This window comes from Pelobates fuscus, chromosome 4, assembly GCF_036172605.1.
Source record: "Pelobates fuscus isolate aPelFus1 chromosome 4, aPelFus1.pri, whole genome shotgun sequence".
Taxonomy (NCBI): Eukaryota; Metazoa; Chordata; class Amphibia; order Anura; family Pelobatidae; genus Pelobates; species Pelobates fuscus.
In genome coordinates this window covers 47,799,841-47,813,167 of record NC_086320.1, presented here as the reverse complement: position 1 = coordinate 47,813,167, position 13,327 = coordinate 47,799,841, and the positions used below count along the sequence as shown (strand labels likewise).

General features: G+C 43.0%; 1 pseudogene; it reads left to right on the top strand.

Moving 5' to 3' along the window:
• The first annotated feature begins 407 nt into the window (after positions 1-407).
• Positions 408-1,162, top strand: LOC134609312 (src kinase-associated phosphoprotein 1-like; annotated as a pseudogene).
• Positions 1,163-13,327: the final 12,165 nt, after the last annotated feature.

The following is a 13,327-nucleotide window of genomic DNA, read 5'->3' as shown; positions in this document are numbered from 1 at the left end:
CTCCCTATATGTATGTTTTTTGAGTCTTAAAGAATCTTATACCTGATTTTATACTATGTAACCCTGGTAAAGTATTCACTGTGTGTGAGAGAAGGATAATTATTTGATATCTTAGGCATTATTTGACTGATATACATTGATCAGCCACAACATTAAAAGCAATGACAGATGAAGTAATTAACATTGATTATATTGTTACAGTGGCACCTGTCAAGAGGTGGGATATATTAGGCAGCAAGTGAATAATCAGTTCTTGAATTTCATGTTTTTAAAGCAGGAAAAATGGGCAAGCGAAAAGATCTGAGTGACTTTAACAAGGGCCAAAGAAAGATGGCTGGATGACTGTGTTAGTGCTTCTACAAAATTGCAAATCTCTCACCCCTCCCCGGGGAGCTTAGCGCTAAGTAATGGGTACACCGTCCGCCTGTCAGTACTGCGACATAGAGAACCATGACCTCCCTCCAGATGTGATCCTGCTCCTAAGAGATGCAGAATTGTTTTTGACTAACTGTTTGTAGTATGAGCTGATAGGCAGCAAAGGTCAAGAAATCAGAGAACAAATCGTAAATGGCTTAATGCTTTGCAGAAAAAGATACGATTTAGATGTTCAGCAGACAGCAGGTGACACAGCTACCGGCGATGTGACCCAAGAAAGCTATGATGAAAACCCCAGCTATGGAATGTCAGTGGCTTCAGATGACGTTTCTGTTACTTCTGATTACCTGGATGACGATTCTGGAGATACAGAGAGGTTGGACAGAGTTTTAAGCAATGTTATCTGGAGAAAAGAAACAGAGACCATAGATTTTTTGGATCAGAATGGCAGAAGAGATGGTGTGTGCTCACTAAGGGAAGTTTCTGTTACTACTCGAGTGAGAAAGGGAAGCTGCCCAGAGGTGTTTTTTTGATAAAGGATTGCAGTGCACGTTTGGTATTGGACATCCGCAAAGACTCTCGCCGTGATGCCTGCTTTGAACTTGTGCCCCACATGGGTCGACCACATACAGTTCTTGGTAAAAGTTCGGTGGCATACCCTTCACTGGACAGGTCAAGCAGCCCCAGAACGATGACATCTATGAAGTTGTTTCAGATGGAGAGGAATTTGAGTTTTCTGAAGCTCTTAAGAGGACAAATGATCACTCACAATCTGATGACTCTGTAATTAATTATGCAGATTACTACCAAGGACTATGGAATTGCACAAGTGACAATGGTGATGAGCTTTCATTTCAGCGTGGTGATCTTATTTGCATCTTGAGCAAGTCAAAATCTCAAGTGCTTTGTTATCCCTAGAATAGAGGTACATTGGATAGAACCTCCAACTATCGAAGCACTTACCAGGAATGAGCTGTGCAGCAGAGGAATATAATGCTTACGGCTGGTGGGTCGGAGAACTGGATGGCGCCGTTGATATTGTACCAAAAGACTACCTGACAACGGTCTTTGAGTTAGAGTCAATATGAAGCAGATTTTGACTACTGATTCCAAATTGTCTTGCGTTGTAAGAGCAATTTGTCCATGTGAGAAGTAAAATGTTTCTATGTAGAGAGATTTAAAAAAAACTAAAATGCTATGTAGAATACATGTTTAGTTTGTGATTATGCAACATTAAAAATAAAATAATTGCAATATTCAAAATCCCCCCCCCCCCCCACAAAAAATATTTGCAAATCTTATGGGGTATTTCCAGTATGCAGTGGTTATTACCTGCCAAAGTGGTTCAAGGAATGACAGCCAGTGAACCGGTGTCAGGGTCATGGACGCACAAGGATCATTGATACACATGGGGAGCAAAGGATAGCTCGTCTGGTCCAATCACACAGAAGAGCTACTGTAGCTCAAATTGCTGAAAAACTTAATTCTGGCCATGATAGATAGGTGTCAAAAAACACAATGTAATGCAGTATGCTGTGTATGGAGCTCCATAGCAGCAGACCTGTCAATGGGCCCATGATGACCCCTGTCCACTGCCGAAAGTGCCTTCAATGAGCAGCAGAACTAGACCATGGAGCAATTAAGTAGGTTGCCTGGTCTAATGAATCATGTTTTCTTTTAGATCAGGTGAAAGGCCAGGTGTATGTGGAAGAGATGGCAACATTATGCCTTATGGGAAGAAGACAGACCGATGGAGTAAGTTTAAGCTCTAGGGAACCTTTTGCAGGGAACCATTGGTCCTGGCATTCATGTGGATGCTACTTTTACATGTACCACCTACCTAGAGATTGTTGTAGATCACGTACACCCCTTATGGCAATGGTGATCCCTTTTAGTAGGATAATGGGTGATCCCTTTTAGTAGGATAATGCACCCTCCCATAATGCAAAAATTGTTCAGGAATGGTTTGAGGAAGATTAGTTCAAGGTGTTGCCTTGGCCTTTAAATTTTCCAGATCTAAATCTGATTTAGCATTTGTGGAATGTGCTGGAACAACATATATGATCCATGGAGGCCCTACCCTGTAATATGTAGGACTTAAATAATCCGCTGTTAATGTCTTGAAAGTCTGGTGGAGTCCATTCCTCGATGCATCAGAACTGTTTTGGGAGCACAAGGGATACTACATGATATTAGACAGGTGGTTTTTATGTTGTGGCTGATCAGTTTATATGCATTGTACTGATTTAAGGAACACATTTTGCATTGAAATATATGTATACATAATAATAGTAATTTGTTAGTTCTGTCTGTTTACAATTACCTGCATGGAGTTTTTCATTGCTCATCAAGGTCACCCATAGGAACCTGTAATACAGGTTTGTATCCCTGTGTTTCCATATTAACTGTTTATCTAGCCTATGTATTTACTTCATGTCATACATGGAGGGTCAGTCTGTCAGTACTCTGATTATAATAGCCTTATAATAGTGTTTTGGGTGGGTTTATGGTTCATCCACAAGTTATATTCTTTCTGAAAAAACATAACTGTTAAGAAAAGCCCATAATGTATAACAAGGGAGAAACATAGAAACATAGAATGTGACGGTAGGTAAGAACCATTCAGCCCATCTAGTCTGCCCAATTTTCTAAATACTTTCATTAGTCCCTGGCCTTATCTTATAGTTAGGATAGCCTTATGCCTATTGCATGCATGCTTAAACTCTCTCACTGAGTTAACTTCTATCACTTCAGCTGGAAGTCTACTCCATGCATCCACTACACTCTCAGTAAAGTAATACTTCCTGATATTATTTTTAAACCATTGTGCCTTTAAAATTAGGTATGCATCCTTAATATCTACCAACTGTGCCATTATATTAATTCAGAAGAATGTCTTAGCAATAAGTTAGTAAATGTGGAGTAGAATTATTCACTTGCATCTAGAAGGAGAAGAGTACAAAATGTAAGTTTGGAAATTGATGGTAAACCCCTTCAAACAGTGTTTTTTTTTTTTACACTTCCTTTGCAAATCAAATTTAGTTAATTAAGTGTCACATTTATGCTACAGAAATCATGACTAGCTTGTATATGAATAAATACCCTTTCAGAAGTCCAATCCACCAATTCAATGTTTGCAAATGTAATTAAAGGAAACTTCAAACTCCTTACCATTGTTACAGTAATGGATGGAGGTAGGAGTGAATGACATCTCCCATAAGTTTCTTAGTATTACATTAGCATTAGAGAGATTGTTATGGAACTCTTTAAACACTTATAGTTCAGAAAACATATAATATAACTGTATTTACTATATGTGGTCATTATGAAAAAAGGCATTCTCTTTACATCCTGTTGTCGTTATCAGTAATGGTGCCTTCAGGGTTCCTACAGATACCTATAATCAGGCTGTTTGACCATTGTATAAGAAACTAAACTTGCACTTAAAGAAGCACTCCAAGCTGTCATGGTTACGGTGCTTGGAGTAATCCTTTATGGTTATGTAATACTTTGTTGTTGCACCTTTGATTTTTATGTTGCTTTGTGTGTCTCCTTTTAGAAAAGCGACCCTTAAAATCAACACCTTTTGAAGAGGCCCGATAAAAACAGCTTTCCTTTTCCCCCAAAAAAAAATTTCAACGAGGAAGTGTAATTTAAAGCCCTTTAACAAGAGCACTAACAAACAGCAACTCAAACAACGCTTGTGTGGGAATATCTCCTTAGGAACACTCAAATACAATACAATGTAAAAAATATCTCACAAGTGAAAAAACACCTGAAGAATATAACAGAGCATTATAAAATAATAATTGTCTTACCCGTGCCTCATTACTTTTCTCGCTCCACTGGCATCAGGCATCTTATCCATTAATCCCTACTCACTCGGACATGCTGTTATTTCTCTTGTGTGTCTTTACTCATTCTCATAGATTGTAAGCTCGTTTGAACAAGACCTTTTGTCCCCATTTTATAATTGTAAAGCGCTGCACATCTGTTGGCGCTATATAAATACCACTACTAATAATAATGTGAAATAAATAAATGCCAAACAAACTTTGGTGTATAAGGACAATTGGCTCAGTGTCTGTTTAATACTACTGAGTTTAATTTGCTGGATGCATGTTTTTGTAGGAAGTAAATTAGCTAGCTAGAGGTGATAAAACATTTATAATTGGAATTCAAATCTTTCCATCCAGATAAAATACAGATAGACTTACTTACTTACAATGCCTTTGAAGAGAGGGCTTAACAATTGCAAAGTGACTTTGCCTTTAGGGTATATGCTTTTCAAGAACTGAAGACATGCAGAAAAAAGGTTATACATTAGATCAGTAATAAGAATGTGAAAATCCAAATGAGACCCATCAAGAATCCCCATAGTTACTTGAAACGCCACACACTCATCACAATGTTTCAAACTCTAATCCCTGAACATTCACTGATATTCTTCGTCATCAGACCTGAGAATAATTCAGAGTTGCATAAAACAGAGTTGCATATAAGGAGGAAAACAATCTTCATCACAAATATATTAATGCATATATTCAACCTGCAACATTATGTACAGAGAGGAAAATTTTAATAATATACATTTAGGAGAATTCTTTAGTCAACTTAAAAGAACATGTCTTGTTAGGGACTATTGAGCTTTTAGATTTTGTGGAGTGTTTTTTTAAGTGTTCTTATGGGAAATTATCTATATGTGTACAGGTGTCAGGTGCCGGTAGGCACAGATTTATAAGGTCCTCCCTGCCACCCCACCCACCACAAATAAAAAACAAAAAAACAAGTGAGCTTCATGAATGTATTAGTTAGATATTGCAGGCATACAAAAACCAACTAAAAGCCATATATTCAAATTTTAAAGTTGCATATCTATATATGTAAGTATGTGCATATTTCACCTTGTAATGTATTGTTTGAAATTGGGAGTACATGCTGCAGTGCAAATGCATACAGGGTCAAAAATAATGCCTGAAGTGGTTAGAATAAAGAGGGATTAAGGTTAGAGTTAGATTACATAGGGCGTTTAGTGTTAGGAGGATTGAGAGTTGTTATAGTGTGGTATTAGGGGAATTGACAGAACTACTGAAGGTACAACTGGTGTAGTAGCACCAGGACCTGCTCCCTTGGTGTTGGGATCAGATGCCTTTGACGCCTCAGCCATTTAGCAGCCACTGTCGGATCGGTAATTCTGGGACGAAGTGTGTTCAGGTCACTAATTCTGGGACAAAGTGTGTGCAGGTCACTCAGCTAACAGAGTGTCATTTGGGGAGACCGAGGAAGATCCCGAGATGAGTGGGAGAGAGGAAGGAGCAGACTGAGAGCCTGGACCAGACTGCCAGCAGGCAGATGCCATGAGTTGACTCAAGGGAAGCTCAAAAGGTATGGAAGCAGTAGTGTGACCAAAATATGTACATTCTGACTTTTGTTTTTGTCAGTGTGTGTATCTTTGTGTGTATGTGTTTTTGTATCAGAATATGTGTTTATCTCTGTGTAGGACAATGCGTATGTGTACTTGTGTCAGAATGTCCATGTATCTGTGTGTTTCTGTGCCAGTTTGTGTGTGGTAGTGTATCGATGTGTCAGAACAGTCAGGGACAAGCCAGAGTCAAGAAAGCCAGAAATCAGGAATATCGAGGTACAATAGCCAAGTCAAAGATTATAGATAGGAGAATAGTCAGTAACAGCCAAGATCAAAAACAGAAATACAATGAGAGGAATATAACGCACTATTAGGAACCAAAATAGAACCACAGCAGGTCATGGACCTGAGCCCTATGAAACGATTTATAGTTTGGCACTTTACATCTATAGCCATGCACCTACAGTGACTGCTTTTAAAGACTGGATATGTGTGTCAGGATGTGTTGTGCATGTTCCCATGTTTTCTTTAGGTTTTCAGTGTGTTCATCAACCAACATCATTCCCTGTGAAGGAAATGTGGAGGGAGAAGCAATAGAATGAAAACCATAATTAAGAAACAAAGGACTGTTTTGAGTGGAATCACAAACCACATTATTATGTGAAAATGTATCTCAGGGAATCAAGGCAACCCAAGTGTCCTGATGTGCAGAAATAAAACATCTGAAGTATTGTTCCAACTTTTGATTTGTACCTGCTGCTGCTCAGTTTGATTGAGGATGATAAGCAGATGAGAAACAATGGATTGATGCCCATCTGTGCACAGAAAGTCCTTCAGAATAAGGAAACAAATTGTGCAGCTCCATCTGATATTATTTCTATGGGTATGCAATGCAAATGAAAGACTTCCCATGCATATTTTTTAGGCAATTCAGGTGATGAAGGTGACCTTGTCAAGGTCATAAATAAAAGTGAGCCATTTTATAAAATATGTCTGGCATTAATATAACAGTTTTATTATTTGAAATGGGTAAATAAACAGTAAAATTGAGTGTTATGCTAACCCATGTCTTGTTTGGTCTGTATAATGGTTGTAACAAACCACAAGGAAGCATATGAGCTAATTTGGTCTTTGTGCAAATTTCACAGGCTTTAGCATAGTCTGTGGTGTCCTTACATAAAGATGGTCACCAGAATTCAATAGCTATTAGAGAGTAGGTTTTATTAATGCCTGGACCAGTGATTTTACTGTTATGGTAACAAGTAAGTATGTCTCTTTGGTGTTCACGACTTACATACAGGAGGTGTTCTGGTGCTTGACCTTTTTTTTGGATGTCAGTAATAAGAGTTGACTATATCTTAATACTGGTATTGGCTATTATATATGGTTTAGGAACAACAGCAGACACTTCTGTTACTCAATTATTATTAGGTACGATCTTCATAGTACCAGGTATTAGGTCATGGGCACAATCATTGGCTATATGTGGCAGTAAGCTTTTCCCTTAAATGTCTAGATATGGTTCAGGTACCTTTGTTGACAAGGATGGCATGGCAGAATATTTATTAGGAGAATAGTTTTTACTTTAGTAATACACATTTGAAGATAATCGTTACTCCAACATGCAATGCATACTGTCACCCAGTTGATTGAGGTTTGTGCATTTTTAACCAGGGACCAGTGGCGTACACATGACCCATTGGGCCCTGGTGCGAAAATTGATCCGTGGGCCCCCCCCCTCCCCTCGCACTTACTCTGCGCGGGCCGGGGCAGCAACACATGGCGGCGGGCACCTGGTCGCAGGGGTTGCAGGGCTGCGACCGCGGTATGTACGCCAGTGCATGCAGATGCACACACACTTAAAGGACCACTACAGACACCCAGATCACATCAGCTCAATGAAGTGGTCTGGGTGTCAGGTCCCTCTAGTTTTAACCCTGCAGCTGAAAGCATAGCAGTTTCAGAGAAACTGTTATGTTTCACTGAGGGTTAATCCAGCCTCTAGTGGCTGTCTCACTGACAGCCGCTAGAGGCGCTTCCGCCATTTTAAGACACTGAACGTCCATAGGAAAGCATTGAGTAATGCTTTCCTATGGGCGGTTTGAATGCGTGCGCGGCTCTTGCCATGCATGCGCATTCGGAGCTGAGAGGCGGAGAGATCCCCAGCGCCATGGGAGTCCGGCGCTGGAGAAAGGTAAGTGCTGAAGACACACACACTCTCACGAACAAATGCATACACACTAGCTAACAGACACACACATTTACTGACAGAGACACACTCAGCGGCAGACATCCATACACACTCACTTACAAAACATACACTCTCACTGACAAACACACACTCACTAACAGACATCAAACAGACTCACTAACACACACAAACACACTCAGTAACAGACACACACAGTAACACACTCACTGACACTCACTAGCAGACACACACAGTAACACACTCACTGACACTCACACACACACTAACACTCCGGGTGTAAGCAGGGCCAGCCTCGGGGGGCCCGGAGGTGGCCGGCTCCTGGGCCCCCAGGAGAAGAGGCTGGCCCAGAGCGTACATACCGGGTCGCAGGGGCGGCCGGGCCCCCTGGTGGGTCGGGCCCGGTCGCAGCCGCGACCCCTGCGACCCTGGTATGTACACCACTGCCTGGGACCCTAAAACCACTGGAAATGCTAGAGACGAAATTAACTGTGGTACAATTATTTCTTTATTTGAAACCCCAACCGTTATTTGAAACGGTATGGTTTTGTGAGAAATCACAGGTATCTGAAGTGGTCAACCATCGATGGTCTAAATGGCCAAGGGTGTTCATCTTTGATTATTGCATTTTGTACTCTTTTTTTATTCACTACATCCCTGAAGAAATCCACTAAGGTGGACCAATTTTATTTATTTTTGTTTTTTTGTTTTAAATTATTTGTAAGCAATACATTTATGCAAATTATTGTGAGAAGTTTTTAAAACTTACTATAATCACTGGACCAGACTTCAGGTGTGGAGGAGGTCAGGAAGGATTTAGCCCCCAGCCTGACCTAGGGGAGGCACCCCAAGGCACAACACTTCGTACTTTCTTGTGAATGCACATCTACAGCGCAAAGTTATTTAACATTTTGATATACGTCACTATGTGTTGTTTATTTATCCCTGCACTAGATGCATAGCTGGATACCAAATTTTTTATGTATATTTGCTGATAAGAAAAGTGGTAAATTGGTAACACCGCCGGGTGAAGCTGCATCACTTATACAAGTTCTACTGTGTGTGGTGTGTGTTACATGCTTGGATAAAGTGACACAAAGGTGTGAGGCACACCAAATAATCTTGTTTTCATACATCCACAAATGTCTGATTGTTCCAGCGTATCTCTCCTGCTAAGGATCTGAATTCAAGGCATAATCCAGTAAGGATTATTTAAGGTGAAGGAGTGATCTGACAGCATTAGCTTTTCTACCTGGAGGATCAAACGCCCTCCTAAAAGCGTCAAACAAAACAGATAATTATAGACTGAAGAGCAGGTCATTTTCCCATAAAAGATTAGCCCAATAGAATGCTTTGTCTATCAGCAAGGGTATCATAAACCCTATCTTGGCTATATCTGTAGAATAGGCCATTGGCTTTAATTTAAAGTGGATACTTATCTGGTTAAAAAAAAACAAAGTATCAAATGCTCCACCGTAGTGTAAAGGTGGGTTGGGATTAGGGCTGTCTTAACAGCATTATAGGCTTCCGGGCAAAGCAGTGCACCAGGGTCCTGCCTACACAACCATTCATAGGAATAAAAATTTAAATTATCAATAAAATTAAGCTTATTTTAATTGGTACCTCCAACAAATGCAAATGAAAAGTTCTGAGGACATAGTTGACTGGCTAACACAGGACACCCAATTTTCTACAGCTTCCACTCGGAACCTTGACGCACCATCCTCCTCCAGCTTAGCTTCGGGCACCTCTCAAGATACCACTCACCCGCCTCCTGCCACCACCAACACTAGCACCACAGCCGCTTCACTTGGTTTGTCAGAGGAGTTATTTACACATCCGTTTGAAGAAATTAGTGATGCGCAACCATTATTGCCAGAGGATATAGATAACAGGGATATGTCTCAGGCAGGCAGCATTACACACATGGACGTACGGTGTGATGATGATGATGTTGTACCCGCTGCTGCTTCCTTTGCTGAGTTGTCAGATACAAGTGAAGCGGTTGATGATGACGATGTGTCCATGGATGTCACGTGGGTGCCCGCTCGGCAAGAAGAAGAACAGGGCGGAAGTTCAGATGGGGAGACAGAGAGGAGGAGGAGGAGACGAGTTGGAAGCAGGGGGAGGTCGTCGCAAGGAGCTAGTGGCACAGTCAGACAGCATGCATCGGCACCCGGGGTCAGCCCGACAGCACGCCAATAAACGCATGCTGTGTCCACCACCAGAATGCCGTCATTGCAGAGCTCAGCAGTGTGGCATTTTTTTTGTGTGTCTGCCTCTGACAACAGCGATGCCATTTGCAACCTGTGCCAAAAGAAACGGAGTCGTGGGAAGTCCAACACCCACCTAGGTACAACTGCTTTGCGTAGGCACATGATCGCACATCACAAACGCCTATGGGATCAACACATGAGTACATGCAGCACACAAACTCAAAGCCGCCATCCTCCTCCTGGTCCAGCATCTTCAGCCACGTCAACCACTGCTGTCCTCCTTGCCCCCTCTCAACTATCCGCCACTCCATCTCTCGCCTTGAGCAGTTCCCGCTCATCTGCCCACAGTCAGGTGTCTGTCAAGGACATGTTTGAGCGTAAGAAGCCAATGTCAGAAAGTCACCCCCTTGCCCAGCGTCTGACAGCTGGCTTGTCTGAACTATTAGCCTGCCAGCTTTTACCATACAAGCTGGTGGAGTCTGAGGCATTCAAAAAAAATTGTGGCTATTGGGATACCGCAGTGGAAGGTACCCGGACGAAATTTCTTTGCACAAAAGGCAATCCCCAACCTGTACTCGATTTTGCAAAAGGAAATCATGGCATGTCTGGCACACAGTGTTGGGGCAAGGGTCCATCTGACCACTGATACCTGGTCTGCAAAGCATGGTCAGGGCAGGTATATCACCTACACTGCGCATTGGGTAAACCTGCTGACGGCTGAAAAGCAGAGGAGTTGGTGACACCGCCACGACTTGCAGGCAGGCCTGCTGCCACCTCCTCTACTCCTCCTACTCCATCCTCTTCCATGACCTCCTCGGCTGAGTCCTCTTCTGCTGCTGCATCTTGTTCCACATCAACGGCACCCCCCCAGCTCCCCAGGTACTATTCCACATCCCGGATACGGCAGTGTCACGCCGTCTTGGGTTTGACTTACTTGAAAGCAGAGAGTCACACCGGACAAGCACTCCTGTCCGCCCTGAACGCACAGTTGGAGAAGTGGCTGACTCCGCAGCAAATGGATATCGGCAAAGTGGTTTGTGACAACGGAACAAATTTGTTGGCGGCATTGAAGTTGGGCAAGTTGACACATGTGCCGTGCATGGCACATGTGTGTAATCTGACAGTACAACGCTTTGTGCATAAGTACACAGGCTTACAGGACGTCCTGAAGCAGGCCAGGAAGGTGTGTGGCCATTTCAGGTGTTCCTACGCGGCCATGGCACACTTTGCAGATATCCAGCGGCGAAACAACATGCCAGTGAGGCGCTTGATTTGCGATAGCCCGACACGTTGGAATTCAACACTCCTAATGTTCGACCGCCTGCTCCAACAAGAAAAAGCTGTTAATGAATATTTGTATGACTGGGGTGCTAGGACAGCCTCTGGGGAGCTGGGAATTTTTTTGCCACGTTACTGGATGCTCATGCGCAATGCCTGTAGGCTCATGCGTCCTTTTGAGGAGGTGACAAACCTAGTCAGTTGCACCGAAGGCACCATCAGCGACATCATACCATTTGTTTTCTTCCTGGAGTGTGCCCTGCGAAGAGTGCTGGATCAGGCCGTAGATGAGCGTGAAGAGGCAGAGGAAGAGTTGTGGTCACCATCACCACCAGAAACAGCCTTATCAGCATCGCTTGCTCGACCTGCGGCAACGCTGGAAGAGGATTGTGAGGAAGAGGAGTCAGAGGAGAAATGTGGCTTTGAGGAGGAGGAGGAAGACCAACCACAACAGGCATCCCAAGGTGCTTGTTGTCACCTATCTGGTACCCGTGGTGTTGTACGTGGCTGGGGGGAAGAACATACCTTCATTGAGATCACTGAGGAGGAGAAACGGGAAATGAGTAGCTTGGCATCCAACCTTGTGCAAATGGGGTATTTCATGCTGTCGTGCCTGTTGAGGGACCCTCGTATAAAAAGGCTGAAGGAGAACGACCTGTACTGGGTGTCCACGCTACTAGACCCCTGTATAAGCAGAAAGTGGCAGAAATGTTACCAAATTACAACAAGTCGGAAAGGATGCAGCATTTGCAAAATAAATTAAAAAGTATGCTTTACACAGCGTATAAGGGTGATGTCACAGCACAACGGGAATCTAACAGGGGAAGAGGTGAAAGTCATCCTCCTCCTCCCACGACCACGCCGGCAAGGGCAGGATGCTTTAAAGACATGTTGTTGATGGAGGACATGCAGAGCTTTTTAAGTCCTACGCATTGCCACAGCCCTTCGGGATCCACCCTCAGAGAATGACTCGACCGACAGGTAGCAGACTACCTCGCCTTAACTGCAGATATCGACACTCTGAGGAGCGATGAACCCCTTGACTACTGGGTGTGCAGGCTTGACCTGTGGCCTGAGCTATCCCAACTTGCGATAGAACTTCTGGCCTGCCCCGCTTCAAGTGTCCTGTCAGAAAGGACCTTCAGTGCAGCAGGAGGTATTGTCACTGAGAAGAGAAGTCGCCTAGGTGAAAAAAGTCTAGATTACCTCACCTTTATTAAGATGAATGAGGGATGGATCCCGAAGGGACTGACACTGGGCGATACATTCGACTATAAAAGGCCTGATGAGATGAGCTGCCTTGGGATAAAAATGGTCCACACTCTGCTGTATTTTAGCTCTGAATGCCGGTTGACTTGCGTGACTTATCCGCCACCAACTAGGGTTCAAGCCGCAATGTTTTAGGGCACTCTCTGCCTGGGAAACAAACATCAATTTTTCTGGCCGCTACTACAGCAGCGGCTGCAACAATACCTAATTTTTCAGGCATGTGTACAATTTTTCGGTCCTCTGGTGCTGCACTGTGGCTTCAAAAACCAAACCAAAAAAAAAAGGCACATAACAGGGATTAAACTGATAGGAATAGTACTACTTAACACACCACTCCTATCTGGTGGCACATTAGATTGCACGCGCAGTGCCCCAAATTTGAAGTAGGAGGACAAACCAAGCATCTTTTTCCATCTCCCGCTTCCTAAAATCGATGCCATATACACGTCCCCTGATAGGGCGCCAGCTTGTTATTCTCTTTTTCACTTCACTAGGGACACTTTACTGCACTATGGGCACTTAGACCCACTCTTTGTCTTGCACAGTGTTATTCCTAGCCAGCATCTGTGATGGGAAATCAGGCAGTCATCTAAACGTTTAGATTGAGCTTTAGCT